Source organism: Arvicanthis niloticus, chromosome 11 (genome assembly GCF_011762505.2).
Source record: "Arvicanthis niloticus isolate mArvNil1 chromosome 11, mArvNil1.pat.X, whole genome shotgun sequence".
Classification (NCBI taxonomy): domain Eukaryota; kingdom Metazoa; phylum Chordata; class Mammalia; order Rodentia; family Muridae; genus Arvicanthis; species Arvicanthis niloticus.
In genome coordinates, this window is record NC_047668.1 from 16,927,346 (window position 1) to 16,944,252 (window position 16,907).

General features: G+C 43.5%; 1 protein-coding gene and 1 pseudogene across 7 annotated transcripts in view; one reads left to right on the plus strand and one right to left on the minus strand.

The window, feature by feature from the left end:
* Positions 1-16,907, minus strand: part of Ap4s1 (adaptor related protein complex 4 subunit sigma 1) — a 45,022-nt gene that overhangs the window by 25,985 nt on the left and 2,130 nt on the right. The window contains exon 1 of one of the 7 annotated variants that reach the window (XM_034514603.2): positions 6,980-7,115. The exons of 4 other annotated variants lie outside the window; for them this stretch is intronic. The gene's annotated coding sequence lies outside the window, so the exon portion shown is untranslated. Of the gene's footprint in view, positions 1-1,410; positions 1,432-3,814; positions 3,836-6,979; positions 7,116-16,907 lie in introns of those variants that run through there. 2 more of the 7 variants (XM_076941901.1, XM_076941900.1) reach the window with 2 other exon arrangements.
* LOC117717351 (U6 snRNA-associated Sm-like protein LSm2 pseudogene) lies at positions 444-768 on the plus strand (annotated as a pseudogene).

Sequence of the window (16,907 nt, forward strand, 5' to 3'; positions counted from 1 at the left end):
AGGCAGGCATGGTGCAGGAGGAGCTGAGAGTTCTACTTCTTCACCTGAAAGCTGCTAACAGAATACTGACTTCCAGGCAGCCAAGGTGAGGGTCTTAAAGCCCACACCCACAGTGACACACCTATTCCAACAAGGAGTTAAAAAAAACCTATGCCAACAGGGCCACACCTTCTGCCACTCCCGGGGCGAGCATATAGACACCATCACAATTCCTAACACAGGAAGGGCAATTCACAACCATGTGTAACTTCAGTTCCAGGAGATCTAATGCCTCTTCTGGCCTCTGTGGGCATCAGGGACACACGTGGTACATTTACATAAAATCATGCAAAAGACCCACACTCTCTTTCCCACAGACACACACCAGACACACACACACACACACACACACACACACACCAGACACACCCCGGCACTTTCCTTCCTGGTCCAGGTCGCCCTGCATGGCACCAGCCACCATATTCTTTTACTCCTTTTTCAAGTCCTTTGTGGGCAAGGATGTAGTCCTGGGACTCAAGAATGACCTGGGCATCTGTGGACAAGTACCTCAAAATCAAAGTAACAGACACCAGTGTCACAGACCCTGAGGGATCCCCTCACATGTTATCATCGGTCAAGAACTGCTTCATCAGGGGCTCAGTTGTCTGCTATGTGCATCTGCCAGCAGATGAGGAGGACACACAGCTGCTACAGGATGCAGCAAGGAAGGAAGCCCTTCAGCAGAAACTGATGGCACCATTCTCCTCCCTCTCATTTCCTGATCAGTGACTTGATGTCCAACTGAGGACAAGGACACCCCTGCCCAATACTTACAGTATGCTTTGTTTTGTTAATGATCTTTTTTTTTTCTTTTTAATTGAATGGATAAGAGATAATTCCTCTGTTGAGAAGGGAGGGTAAAAGAGCCAGGAACTGCAGAACGATCCTGGACTGGCTCCCAATCTGTACCTTTTTCTCACCGTCCCTGGAGATGGGAGCAGGCATCCTAGGCCCTTCCATGGCAATATGCAATACATTTGAGGAATGGAAAGATCTGTCCTGTATCAGGAATAAAACTTAAGATGCAAACTGAAAAACCAAAGGGCCTCTACAGTAAGCTCAGCCCTTCTGACACAGGCAGATTGCACGGGAGATTCCTACCTTTGGGAAATGAGTGGTTCTGAGACTAAGACTAACCAGAACTCCAGCCCCCCCCCCTTCTCTCCCCCAAGTACAGAGAGAGAGAGAGAGAGAGAGAGAGAGAGAGAGAGAGAGAGAGAGAGAGGAGAGAGAGAGAGAGGCAGGCAGAGAGTGAGTTGAAACACACCATCACAAAGAGACTGGTTAGGCGAAGGTGCTAAATTAAGCTAGACATTAGTAAGTATTTTTTACTGGGGATTTTATCCACTTGAGATTAAGAGAATGTGTTACCTAAAAGCTTGGACTTTTGGACGACGAACCTCAAGCTGTGGCTTTGCCACATGCCTGAAGGGTTCCTCCAGTTTGCTGACCTGATCTGCAGTCGACAGCTGGTTCCGGCTTCTGAAAGTGAGCTGAGGTGGTGTGCAGGGTCGAAGGGACTGAACCTCAGGTCCTGCACGCGGTAAGCAGGCACTCTGCTTCTAAGCTACATCCCTAGCGCATGCGCTACGCATCACATCATCTCCTCCCAGCGCACCTTTCCTTCCTAAGCCCTCCCTGACAGGCAGGTGGTTACTTCACAGTAATTTCAAATATTGTGCTATAAAAGGCTGGGCTCCGTGTAGCAAAGCCCGGGGTTGCAGTGTTCATTCACTGAAGAAACGGAACAGGATGCCATCTGGACCAGCTCACCCAGGGATATGACAGCTGGGCCGAGTGGGAGGCTGTGGTCATTCACTCCCTTTTCCAGGGAGATAAACTCTCTGGGTGGGCGGAACTGCCATGTATGCTGTGGTGTTTAGTCATACGTTACTTTTATTCTCTTTACAAAATATTGCCAGTAGCTAGGGTGTGGCAGGGCATGCCTGTAACCCCAGCACTTGGAGGTGGGGGCAGGAGGATCAGAAGCTCAAATTCATCCTCTGTGATACGGTGAGTTCAAGGCCTGCCTGGACACTTTGGTCAAAACAGTAACAATAACAAAAAATTATCATCCTTCAGCAAAGTTATTTGTTTGTTTGCTAGTTTACTGTTTTTTTTTTGTTGTTGTTTTTTATTTTTGTTTTTGAGACAGGACTTCTCTGTGTAACAGTCCTGGCTGCCTTTGAACTCACTCCTTGAAATCACAGAAATCCCACCCCTCAGCCTCTGCTTCCTCCAGTGCTGGGATTAAAGGTGTATGCCACCACCACCCAGCCTAGTTATTTTATTTTTTTATTCATGTAACAAGCATCTTTATTTTTATTTTTAATGAGTAGTTAAAATATATTGTGGCCCAATGTGGTACATGCCTATAGTCCCAGCACTTCGGATGCTGAGGTAGGAGAATTAGGAGTTCAAGGTTAGCCTGGGCTAAATGAGACCCTACCTCAAACAACAACAATAATGATCAGCACACAGACAAATAGAATTAATTGTGATTTGTCTTTAAGGAAGTAGAAATAGTTGATTAAGACAGAAAAAGTAATGCCTTGAATGGAAATGGTCCAGTGAGCAAGAAGCAGGTATGAGCTCAGAAGTGGGCTGTGACCTTGTTACATGCATATCAATGCATGTTGTTCCTGAGCGCCACTGTGCCTCCTCCAGACAAGCTCTCCTGCTCTCAAGACATACTACTCTATTACCCTCTGTTGTTCTCCCTCCTCACCCTTCAGTCCTCTTTCTACCTGTGTCATACATGTGCATGAACACACACACACACACACACACAAAATTGAGATTCTGCATATATGAAAATTGCAATATTTGTCTTTCTTTTTTTATGGTTTATTTTATGTGCATTGGTCGTTGGTCTTTTCTTTCCTTTCCATACATTGCTTGCATGTATGTCTGTGAAGGTCCCCTGGAATTGGAGCTACAAACAGTTGTGAGCTGCCATGTGGTTGCTGGGAATTGAACCCAGGTCTTCTGGAAGAGCAGCAGTGCTTTAAACCACTAAGCCATACCTCCTTCCCCCAGTATTTGTCTTTCTAAGTCTGGTTATTACTCAGAAAAATTATTCTTTTTTATCTTTAAAAGATTTATTTGGGGAGGAATGGTGGTCCACATCTTTGATCCCAGCATTTGAGGGATCAAATGGTTCTCTGTGAGTTCAGGGCCAGCCTGGTCTATATAGAGAGTTTCAGTACAGCCAGGACCACATAAAAAGACCCAAAGTCAAAAAAACTAATTAACTAACTAAGCAAATAAATACATGATTAATTTTATTTTATGTGTATAAAAGCTTTGCTCACACGTGCATTTGTTCACCACACTGCCCTCAAGTTATGGCCAGTTGTGACTTTCCACTTGGATACTGGAAATCGAACCTAGGTTCTTTGTAAGAACAAGTACACTCTACTGCCACTGCATCGTCTCTCTAGAGTTGGGTTTTTTTTTCTGTTTTGTTTTGTTTTTTTTTTTTTTTTTTTGTTTTGGTTTTGGTTTTTTGAGACAGGGTTTCTCTGTGTAGCCCTGGCTGTCCTGGAACTCACTCTGTAGACCAGGCTGGCCTCGAACTCAGAAATCCGCCTGCCTCTGCCTCCCAAGTGCTGGGATTAAAGGCGTGCGCCACCACCACCCGGCTTCTCTAGAGTTATTTTAAGACCAACTTTATAATAGCTAGAAATTACGATCGTGAAGTGGAGAGATGGCTCAGTAGGTAAAGGCATTTGCTGTCAAGCCTGATGACCTGAGTCTAATTTCCAGGACTCACCCTGAAGAAGGACTGAACTGGTTTCCACAGGTTGTCCTTTGACCTCTATACTCAAGATGCAGCATATGGCCAGGTGGTGATGCACACCTTTAATCCCAGCACTCTGAAGGCAGAGGCAGTGGATCTTGGAGTTCGAAGCCAGCGTACTCTACACAGTGAGTTCTAGGTCAGCCAGGGCTACACAGAGAAACACTGTCATGGAAAAAAAAAAAGATATATGTAGGGCATTGCACACATATGAACATAAACACAATTTTGAAATTTTTAAGAAATTATAAACAAACACCTACTTGTATTTTATGATCAGACAAAAGAAAAAAATATTTCAAAGAAATACCCATGATTACCATTTGCCTTTAAATGTCCTGGTTGCGTTAGGTGGTAAATGAGATGGAGAAAGATTCCCCTGTGACTCACATCAAGAGAGCAAGCTGCTTTCTACCTTATGAGACCAGCATTTTCCCTTCCTGACTCCGAGTAAGGGTGGCAGACAAGGACATTTGAACGGAGGCGCAGCAGCATGCAGGTTTTCCACAGAGCAGTCTGTAACACCTGAAGGTTTACAGAGGAGACCTTGCTTTCCTTGTTTGCTCATATACAGTCACAGAACTCTGTAAAGTGCACAGTGAAACAACAGAGTGGATCACTCAGCTGTTACTGCTTTAAAAGGTTCAAGGCCAGCCAGGTGGTGGTGGCACACGCCTTTAATCCCAGCACTTGGGAGGCAGAGGCAGGCGGATTTCTGAGTTCGAGGCCAGCCTGGTCTACAGAGTAAGTTCCAGGACAGCCAGAGCTACACAGAGAAACTCTGTCTCGAAAAACCAAAAAAAAAAAAAAAAAAAAAAAAAAAAAAAAAAAAAAAAGGTTCAAGGCCAGGACAAACAATGTGGGACTCAAGAGATAAGAACGAGTTTGAGAAGCGAGCCCGAGTGCAGTGGGCACCAGTCCTTCGTAAGTCATCAGGGAGGAAGGAGGTCAAATCCTTATGAAACTGAGGTAAGATGAGAAAGCATACATGCTCAGACAAATGATGGCCAGGCGTGGTCAGGGAACAGGGATGGACTTCCTGTGTTCATGAACTCCGTGTTCAACAATGCACAAAGCTGTGGATGATGCTCTGATGTGGAAAAGAAGGTAAGCGATTCCACACACAAAAGATTGTGTGAATAAAGGAAGAACGGAGAATGGAAGCTCCACTGGTGAAAACAGCCCGCAGAGGGTGCCTGGATGTCCTAACAGGGATGATCTCAAGAGGAAGGGGATTGAAAATAAGTTGTGTAATTGTATGTGCACATCTGGGGGCCAGAAGATGAGAAGATGACACTTGGTATCTTCCTCCATTGCTTTCATCCATCTATCTATCTATCTATCTATCCATCTATCTATCTATCCATCTATCTATCTACTATCTATCCATCTATCACTGGTGTGTGTGTGTGAAGATGTGTTTGTCATAGTGCTTGTGGAAGTGAGAGGACAACGTTCACACACCAGTACTCTCCTTCCACTGTGGGTTTCTGGGATCACACTGAGGTCATTGTCACAGAAAGTGCTTTTGTATCCTTATTTTCTGAGACAAGGTCTCTCAGTGAACCTGGAGCTAACTTATTTGGCCAGCCGGGCTGTCTGGCAAGCCTCACCTGTCTTGGCATCAGCACTGCTAGGATCTCAGATGTGTGCTGCTAAACCTAGCTTCGTTATGTGGTTGCTGGGGACCCACATTCAGGTTCTCACGTTTTCGTGGGGGGCACTATACTGACTGAACCCTCTCCTCAGTTCCTGAAAAAGAAGTTTTCTTAAGTCAGCATGGACAAGCTTTGGAGTTCAAGACTTGTGAGACTAGGTCGATTCACAGCTGCCTGAACACATCCAGGTCTCAGTGTCCTACAGGATGTCAACTGACACTCAGAGGAGAGGGGCTGAACTGGAGACTTCACGGACTGTCAGACTCTTGAATAGCAAACAGGTTTTCAGCTGAGTGTCAATTTTGACTAACTGCACTCCTGCTTTAGGAAGGACTATGCAGTTCTATTCAGGTTCAAAACAAAGGGCTATGGCTGACTGCTGGAGGTCGGGCCTGTGGGAGCAGAGCAGGGAGGGCAGCAGACACCTGTTTGTTTGTCTTCCCTGTTATGTACTGCCTCAGTCTGCACATGGGGAACTCATAATCAGAGATGCAGAGGACCATCTTGCTATGGAGTGAATTTACCACCTTGCCACTGCCTTACTCAGTGAACGAGTGTCATTTAATGTTTGTTTAAAATTAATGAGCATGAACTTCCAGGATTGGGGAGATGGATGGACTCAGAGATCTGCCTGCCTCTGGGATCAAAGGCATGCTTCCCCCACCCCCTGCTTTGTCCACAGGATCTTAACCCATCTTACTGGCCTGCACTTTGATTTCTCAAATGGCATTTTGTTTTGGAAAAACTGTAGTTGAAGACAGTTGTGGTAGGTCATGCCTAGAATCCCAGAACTTGAGAGGCTAAGGCAGGAGGGATGCCATGATTCCAGACTAGCCTGAGCTACAAATGTAGGCCTGAGCTTCATGAGACCATGACTCGAAAAATAAAATAACATAAAATAAAATAAAAAAGAAAGAGGCCAGTCTAGTCCACAGACTGGCCTGTAGCCTTGCCAAAGCTACACAGCCAGATCTTTTTTCATAAGAAAAATAACAAAGAAGAAAAGAGGAAGAAAAGAGGGGGAGGGGCCGGAAGAGGAGAAGAATCTGGAACAGTAGGGGCACCACCAGCTGACTCGCTGCCAGGGATGGAGGTATAGTCTGTAACCCGACGCTTGGACAGCTGAAACCAGCCTGGGCTACACAGTGAATTTTGAGCCAATTTGTGGGACCTTGTCTCAACAGATAACAAAAGGAAATGGTGAGTGGGTCTGTGTGCTGGGATTCACCTAAAGAACCTCTCATTTAACCAGTCTAGCTCAGGCATTCCTGTGGTTTTGCCCTCTTCTGTTCTAGTACCTGGGCTCTTCCTCATCCTAGTTCTGGCTAGAGTAATACTGATTTCTGGCTATATATAACCTGTGGAGCCTCTGGTACCAGTCCTTGCATCATCAAAGGGAAAAACAGCTCTCTTACAGAGTGGAGGCAAAGGTTAAATGAAATAAATGCTGTAATTCTCGTAACACAGTTAGCATACTTACTTCTTTTAAGGTCTCACTATTTAGCTGATGATGGCTGGGAATTCAATATCCCCTGGCCTCAGATCTGCATCTACTGCTGCACCGCGGCATCTAGCTGTGCTGACTTTATGCTCTTCCCTTCATGACAACTGAATTAGAAAAGACTGGTAACAGTAGTCAAGGCAAATATGGTAGGTCATTCCTGTATTCCTAGGACTGGGGAGGCAGAGGCAGAAGGATTATCGTGAAGCCCAGGCCAGCCTGGGTTGCATAATGAGTTACAGGCAAGCTGGAGCTATGGAATAAGATCTTGTCTCAAAACAGCAGCAGCAACAACACCATATGTGTGTGTGTGTGTGTGTGTGTGTATACATACATACACACACACACACACATATAAAATAAAAACAGGAAAATAAAAAAATGGATACATACAGGCTATAGATAAGAACGGGGAAATGGAGTTGGAGATTTAGCTCAGTGGTAGCGTGTTTGCCTAGCAAGTGCAAGCCCCTGGGTTTGGTTCCCAGAATGGGAAAAATGAATAATGATGATGAAAATATAAAATCAGAATACCATATGCTACATTCACATGGATTACAGTTATATGAAAGGAATATCTAAATATAGGCTACAAATAGAACAGACAGATGCACCCTGAAAACACTAGGTTAAGGAAGTTAGTAAATAGGACAGCATATTATAAAACTCCACTCACACAAACATCCAAAGTAGGCAAATCTAAAGAGACAGAAGATTCAGGGTTTTCAGGGTTTGGGAGTGTCTTAGTGTCACATTGCCGGGAAGACACATCATGATCAAGGCAACTTTTATAGAAGCACCTAATTGGAGGCTTTCTTACAGTTTTCAGAGGTTAGTCCATGATCATCATGGCAGTGAGCATGGCAGCAGGCAGCAGGCAGGCAGGCAGCAGGCAGGCGGGCAGGCAGGCAGCAGGCAGGCAGCAGGCAGGCAGCAGGCAGGCAGGCAGCAGGCAGGCAGCAGGCAGGCAGGCAGCAGGCAGGCAGGCAGCAGGCAGGCAGGCAGGCAGGCAGGCGGGCGGGCAGGCAGGCAGCAGGCAGGCAGGCAGGCAGCAGGCAGGCAGGCAGCAGGCAGGCAGCAGGCAGGCAGGCAGGCAGCAGGCAGGCAGCAGGCAGGCAGCAGGCAGGCAGCAGGCAGGCAGGCAGGCAGGCAGGCAGAGAAAGACACTGGGCCTGGGGTGGGCATTTGAAACCTCAAAGCCTACCTCCAGTAACACACCTCCTTTAATAAAGCCACACCTTCTAATCCTTCCCAAACAGTTCCACTAACTGAGACCCAGGCATTCAAATATTTGAGCTTTTAGGAGCTATTCTCATTAAAAGCACCAGAGGGAGATAGAAGGTGATTTCTCAAAGGCAGGGATTTAGGGTAGTAGTTGTATAAATATGTAAGCCCAGGAAAAGCCATTCACTTTTACAGTATGTGAAATAAAGCTATTAGATAAAGTTATTATAAGAAGTTATAGACAGGCAGACTAGACAATCTGGAAGATCTCTCAATGGCCAAAGCTATCACTATTATATGGTGCCTAAGACTGTCAACTTGACAGGATCTAGAATCATCAAAGGAAGAAGTCTATAGGGATTATCCTGATCAGGTTAACGGACAGTACCATTCCATGGGCTGGGGCCCTGCACAGACACAAAGGAGAAAGCAGCAGCAGCAGGCGGCAGCAGCAGCAGCAGCAGCGGCAGCAGCGGCGGCACTCACTGCTCTCTGCTTCCAGGTTGAAGATCCAATATGATCAGCATTCTTTTTTTTTTTTTAATATTTATTTATTTTATGTATATGAGTACTCCATTGCTCTCTTCAGACACACCAGAAGAGGGCATCAGATCCCATTACAGATGGTTGTGAGCCACCATGTGGTTGCTGGGAATTGAACTCAGGACCTCTGGAAGAGCAGTCAGTGCTCTTAACCACTGAGCCATCTCTCCAGCCCATGATCAGCATTCTTAAGTTTCTGCCATCAGGCCTTTCCTGCCAGGATGTCCTCAAATTATGGGCCAAAAGAATTGGAGTAACTGAAGTTTAACTGAGACATACTATAACACAAAATATGAAATACATACAGATATAAATAGACATAGGATAGAATAAAAATAGGATAAAGAGAAATAAGATAGACAGTTAACTCAGGAAATGAAACAGACCATGCTTATGCAGGGCTTACTAAGTGCCAGGTGGAGTTTTGAACACTCGACTTACCTTCTTCTAGCTCTTTTAAAAGCCCTGTGAGGTACAGACCCCCTACCTCCCTTTTACATATATGGTAATATGCTTGCCAAAGTTATCCATAAAATAATGGAGGAAGGATCCAATTTCTGCTGGTCTGGCTTCAATTTCTGTGTTCCCTTCAGGATTTGTTGTTTCTGGGTTTGTCTAAAGCAGTGGTTCTTAACCTTCCTAGTGCTGTGATCCTATAATACACTTCCTCATGTTGTGGTGACCTGCAACCTTAAGCTTATTTCCTTTCTACTTCATAACCGTAATTTGTTACTGTTGTGAACCATAATGTAATTGTATATGATATATAGGATGTCTGATATTCAACTCCCAAAGGGGTTGAGATTCACAGATTGAGAACACTGTTCTAGCTGGGCGGTGGTGGCGCACGCCTTTAATCCCAGCACTTGGGAGGCAGAGGCAGGTGGATTTCTGAGTTCGAGGCCAGCCTGGTCTACAGAGTGAGTTCCAGGACAGCCAGGGCTACACAGAGAAACCCTGTCTCGAAAAACCAAAAAAAAAAAAGAAAAAAAAAAAAAAAAGAGAGAGAGAACACTGTTCTAAAGAGCAGTCATTCAGCTAGAATGGTGGTACATACCCATAGTGTCAGCACTCAGGAGACAGAGGCAGGAGGGTCAGGAGTTTAAGGCCAGTCTGCTACACAGTAAAAGTTAGAGGCAAAGCTGAGATACATGTGACTCTGCTTCTTACTATCTCTCTTTCCTTGAAAAAAAGAGCAAAAGACTTAGCCATTTAGTGATGACTATAAATAGGACCATAGCTGCACATGCCCTGCACTGCTTACCGGTATAAATCTACTGGGACTGTGAGTGGTGCTCGGTTGTAGCACGCTTACCTGGTATCTGTAAGACCCTGTGTTCTGTCCCCATCCCCATAAAAATAATAAGAAGAAAAACAACCCCACCTTACTATGTAGACTAGGCTGGTCTCAAACTCACAAAGATCCACCTGCCTCTGCCTCCCCCAGTTGCTGGGATTAAAGGAATGTACCTCCATGCCTGGCTATTTTTATTATCATTATTTATTTACTTAGTTATTTCATTTGTTTGTTTTTGAGACAGTCTATCCACTTTTTAAAAATGACAGTATGAAACCTAAAATGTCCGAGAAGTGACCCAATTATACAATGAGAAAATTAGGACAGTCAAGCTAAAGCCGCTACTGTAGGGAGAGGAGGAAGCCCTGAGTTGTGTAAGTCCTGAGTGAATGTGTGCTGTGACACAGGCACAGCCATGTCAAGGACCCAGGGCCTCAGACCCACGGAGGAATGGGAAAGCAGCCCCCTTCCCCTTCAGGAGCGCGCACAAATGCCCATCTTCCTCTTATCCACGTGTGGAAATTGATAGTATGCAGAAAATGTCCACCAAAGCTTTCTCCCCAACCTAGGTATTTACAGCTTGAACACAGCTCCTCTGCAGAGACTGCTCCTGCTGAGATTAGCTAGACTTAACCCTTCTATCCAGCTGTACCATAAACCCCCTTGTTTATCTGCATGTACTAACTCTGCCTCCTTGTCCAGCTGTAGGCAATGCTGCTTCTCTGTTCAACGCAAAACACACTGTACTTCAGGGATGCTATGGTTTCTCCAGGTGAGGGGTCAGATCACCTGATCCCAGTTTTTCTGCCCATGTGTCTGTCTGTCTTTTCTTCATTGCCTCAGCACCACAGTTAGGTTCCCCTCTGAAGCCATGTGAGACAAGACATGCTACATTCTGTATAGTGTGCTTAACATCTGTGATTAGGGCTAGATGTGGTGGCGAACACCAGTATTATTAGTCCTGGGGAGGTGGAAGCTGAAGCATCCAGGCCATTCACAGCTACATAATGAGTTCAGACTGGGCTGTATAGAACCCTGTCACAAACAAACCAAACCAACTCCCAAATATGTGTGATTAACCTATTTCTGAAATTCCTGTTTGGTTTCCTCCTTGAGAAAGCTGAGGTAACCTATCTTTCTACTTCTTTTTCTTCTTCTTCTCTTCCCCATACCCTCTTTGTTTTTTGAGACAGAGTTTCTCCATGTAGCTTTGGCTGTCCTGGAACTGGCTCTGCCTCCCAAGTGCTGCAACTAAAGTTGTGTGTTACCATCCCCAGCTTCCTTTCTACTTCTAAAAATTAAAGTCTAGCAGGCAAAAACTGATCAAGAAAATTTTAGCCATGTATCTGAATTGAAAATCATATATTCTCTTTCTCCTCCTCCTCCTCCTCCTTCTTCTTCCTTCTTCTTCCTCTCTCTCTCTCTCTCTCTCTCTCTCTCTCTCTCTCTCTCTCTCTCTTCACCCCCCTAGTTTATTTTTTTAAGACAGGGTGTGGTGATTTGAGATGCTTAGCTCATGAAGGTATGGCCTTGATGGAGGGAGTGTGTCACTTAGGGAACAAGCTGTGAGGTCCTGTGCTCAAACATTGCTCTGTACAGAAGAGACTATCCTCCTGGCTGCCTTTGGATTAAAATATAGAACTCTTGGCTCTTCCAGTACTATGACTGCCTTCATACTGTCATGTTTCCTGCCATGATGATAATGGACTGAACCTCTGAAACTGTAAGCCATCCGCAATTAAATGTTGGCCTTTATAAGAGTTGCCTTGGTCATGGTGTCTCTTTACAGCAATAAAACTCTAACTAAGGCACAGGGTTTCTCTGTGTATAGCCTGGGCTGTCTTGGAACTTGCTCGGTAGACCAGGTTAGCTTCCGAGTCATAGATATCTACCTGCCTCTGCCTCCTGGGTGCTGAGATTAAAGGCGTTTGCTACCACTGTCCAGCTCATTTATTGCTACTTTGTATTTCATAATAAATTGTAGCAATGCTATATAATTTCTGCTGAAATATAAATAGGAAATTAAAGTTATCAGAGTAAGAGCCTGTCAATTGTCAGCAGAGCACATAAACTTCAGTACAATCACCCATATCTTACAATGTTTGAATAGTAAAATTATCAAAAGTACTGTAATAGTGGTTAAATAAAAGCATCTCAATAGGGCTACCACATAATACTTTAAAGCAACAGGTAAATAACAATTTATGTTTACTATCTTCTTTATTATTTATGTGTATGCACACCTGTGGTGGCTAGAAGAATTCTATCAGATATCAGATTCCTTGAAGATGGAGTTACAGGGGGTTGTGAGCTACATCACTGATGCTGGGATCTAAACCCTGGTTCGTGTGGAGAAGCATCAAGTATCTGTGATACGATGTCATTTCTCCATCCCCCACTAAAAGCTAAAAAAAATAAGGAGAGCTGAGGTAAGAGGGAGTGGAGTGGATCCGTATATAAAAACCAAGGAGAGCCATCAGAATAGGGCAAGAAAACATTCAGACTCAAGAGGAGCCAGGTGAAAAGTCTGAGTGAAGAAATCCAGGATATAGGAGTAGAGAGCGTGTGTGTGGGAGGGGGGTCAGCAGGTTAAGGGCAGTGTACGGAGGCAGCAAGGACACTTTAAGTGAGCAGGGACTGGCAAATGTGGAGATTTTTATGTACTAGTGAAATAGTATGAGACTTAAAATATTCCTCCTGCAGAGAAAAAAATACAGTAGATGCAATAAAGTAGCAAGATCAGTCAGTGATAGAGCATGTGCTTTATATTCAGGTGGGTTCAATCCCCAGAGCTAACTCCCACTCCCCAAACCATCCAAAACCAGTCCATCCCGACATAAGTTAAAATATCATCGTGAGCTGAGTGACTTTGAACTATTGAGCATGCTCAGAAACATGGATTCAATCTTCAGTATTGCAAAAACAAAATATTCTTATTGTTACCCAACCTGTATTTGACCCCAACCCCAGTACCAATATGGCAGAAGAAATGACTCCACTAAGTTGTCCTCTGACCTCCATGTGTGTGCCCTGATGTATGTCTGTGTGTGCACATGTGTACTCCCCCCATCCCCACCCCGACAAATAAATACATGTCAAAAAGAAGGGCTGGGAAGAAGAGTTGGAAGCGTTGGAAGCAGTGCTAGCCTAGCATGCACAAAGCCCTGGCTTCAATTTCTAGTCCTCAAAAAGGAAAAAAAAAAAAAAAAAAAGGAGTTCCATCTTTTTCAGTGGGATAACTGTTACGTACTTTCAGTTGGGCTGCTAATAGAAAGACACAATTAAAAGTGATTAAAATATGCTGTTATATATTTTCAAGGCGCTGAAGGTATGGCCTCAGTGGTGTGCCACGTGTGAGGGCCTGGATTTGATCATTAACACAAAGGACAAAGAAAGAACAAGACAAGAGTGAACCAAACCACAGCCATCTCCAGAGGAGACCACTGTCCTACACAAGTTGCTCAGCACAGGTGCCCCTTGCCTGGCACCATCTTTTTGAATATACCCTGATGCTCCATTGGGAGACAAGCCACATTCTTAAGCTTGTCAAATTATCACCTTGGAGAGTCTGGCCAGTTTCCCATTTGTTCATATTTTCTAATCAGTCTGCTCTCATGTTTAGAGACTTGGTTGTACACTCTTAGCCAATATATAGAAGAGACCTGGCTCCAGGAGATTTTCCTTTCTCTCTTCAATTTTGACATCTCTGTAAGATAGCTATTATACAATATTACCACAGCCTACTTTTTTCTGACTCATAATACCCAGGAGACAATTGCAAAATGAATTTGGACTAGAATTTTATATAGTATCATGGGTTTCTTAAAGGTTTGGTGTCCATTTTCTTTTTTCCTTTTACACACACACTCAAGTACTTTGTAGATATATAAGAAGGTATTTGAGTATTATATACTCCCAACTTATTTAAAAGCTCAGAATTCCCTGGTATACTTGGCTTGCATAATATATAAAGTATATATTTGTAATTTTCATAGAGTAGTGGTTTGAATGTGTTTGGTCTAGGGAGTGGCACTGTTTGGAGGTGTAGCCTTGGAGTAGCTGTGCCACTGTGGGTGTGGGCTTTAAGACCCTCTTCCTAGCTGCCTGGAAGCCAGTCTTTTCCTGTTTGTCTTTGGATGAAGATGTAGAACTCTCACCTCCTGCTGCACCATACCTGCCTAGATGCTGCCATGCTCCTGCCTTGATGATAATGGACTGAACCTCTGAACCTGTAAGCCAGTTCCAATTTACTGTTGTTTTTATAAGAGTGGCCTTGGTCGTGGTGTCTGTTCTTAGCAATAAAAAGCAAACACAGCCACAAGCAACTTCTGTAATGAGTCAGTATCTGATCTCATTTTACTGGCTAGGCCTCAGTGCAGGTTAGAGCTGCCTCCTTCTCTTTGGCTGTAGCTATGTAATGTGGTATGTTCCTTTGGCTTGAACTCATGTCAGTTCTTAGTGAACCTTCTGTAGGCTGTAATATTTGTTTGCTCTCTTACGTTATAAGTGTAAATACTCTGTTATTTCCCAGAGTAACTGAATCACCTGAAATTACTATAATTTCAAATGTGCTAATGATGAATACTGAGCCTAGTCACAGGACAATAGGCAAATTGTGATGGGGGATTTCATTTCCTTGTTTCCAAATGCACACACAGTCACTGATATGAAGGGGTGGGGACACTTCCTATTATACAATGGGACTTGCTAAAGTCACCAAGAACTGTGTTGTGACTTGTTCTCCAAGCCATGAAAATAACAGTTCTTGTCACATCCTTTATGATGAGGAAAAACAACAACTAAGATAGTATTTATGAATCTGCTGAAGTTCTTCAGTGGAAAGATGATAGGTGTATGGTCATCAAGACAAAGTGCTTAGATAATCACAAGTCACTACTTGGTTCTCAAAGGCAGAGTAGAGTACAAACTCCTCATAGTCACATATATAGTAACTGATAAGAAGGCATTTGGGTATTATCTATTCCCAACTTACTTAAAAGCCTAGAATTCCCTGATATACTTTGGTCTGCATAATACATGTAAATTAAATATGACAAGTACAGCTGGACAAAACCTGAATAAGCATATTGGTTCAAATATTACTTGTAGGAAAGAAAACAAAAACTAAGCTGATCAAAAATATAGGCATTCTTTTTTAAAACAAAACTAAACAACAACAAAACAAGGTCTCACAGTGTACTTTAGGCTAGCCTGGAATTCATCATGTAGCTCAGGGTTCAGACTCCCAACAATAATTCTGCCTCAGCCTCTGCAGTACAGAAAGTATGGAGCTGCCATACATGGCTTAAATAGACTTTCTTGAAGATCATCATGAACTGAGCAAGCTGAAGTCCATTTGCAATCCCAGCACTTGGGTGGCAGCAACAGGAGAACCTTACAGTCAAGGGCGGCCCATCATTTTACCTCCCACCTAAATCACTCTGAAAGGAGGAGAATCTGGGCAGGAGCAGGGATGATTGACCCGTCAGAGGACAGAACAGATAGGACACTTCAAATGGGACTGAAGAGAGGAAATGACTCAGCCAGAGATCAGGGAGGGAATTCCAGTTAGGTAAGCTCAACTGTGACAGCGTAACTTGGAAAACTTGTTATCTAAAAGTTCTAGAAACTCATTTCAGTGTTTTCAGGAGTATGGGGCAAGAAGCATAATTTTAACAGTGTAATATGTCATCTCAACAGAGGAGAAAACTTTGCTATTTGTATTTTCTGTTTGTTTGTTGAGACAGGGTTTCCCTGTGTATTTCCCTGGCTATTCTGGAACTTGCTTTGTAGACCAGGCTGGCCTCAAAGTCAGAGGTCTGTCTGCCTGTCTCCACTTAAGACAGACAATAGAAGAGCAACAGTTTTCTTTTTGCAGGGTAGGTGGGGGGGGGCAACCTTACCTGAGCTGAAGTGAGAAATACAAATATGCATCTTGCTTTTTTGATATAATCACCACCCAAGTGGGCTTTAGGACCCTAAAAAGGCTTCCTCATATGTTTGTAAAAAGGTCTTGAGAATGTGTGTAAATATTTCTGAGCTTTTTATGTGTCCTCCTGCAAGGAATGAGACTGCTTGAACCAGCTGTATGTTGATTGTCAATATGTGAAGAAACAGTATTTTTAGATAACTACTATTTCCTCATGTTTTAAAAAAAAGATTTATTTAATGTATGTGAGTACACTGTTGCTCCTTTCAGACACACCAGAAGAGGGCACTGCATCCCATTACGGATGGTTGTGAGCCACCATGCAGTTGCTGGGAATTGAACTCAGGACCCCTAGAAGAGCAGTCAATGCTCTTAACCGCTCAACCATCTCTCCATTTCTTCATATTATTAAAGATCACATTTCATACATAAATATGGTAGTAAGAGTAAGTGTACCAGATAAAACCAGTTCTTCAAAAATTGTAACAACACAGCAGACATAACAAAATAAAATGTATTTCTTTATGTCTCTGAAGTTATATCCTGAGTGGTCACTTATATGCTCCAAAGTGAAAATTTTATAGACTTTCATAGTGAAAATAAAAGTTTAAAAACACAACCAATTTTATATATTATTTCTTGTATAGCTGTAAATACTGTGCATACTTTTTTCATTTGCTTTTAAATATTGCTCTTATCTTATTGTACTACCAAATGGTTATTAGTTTTCTTTCTTTCTTTCTTTCTTTTTTTTTTTTTGGCTTTTCCAGACAGTGTTTCTGTGTTGTCCTGGCTGTCCTGGAACTCTTGTAGACCAAGCTGGCCTGACTGAAACTCAGATTAGGTTGTCTACCTCTGCCTCCAGAGTGCTTGGATTAAACATGGGTCACTAACGTAGGCAGCCAGGTTGTTAG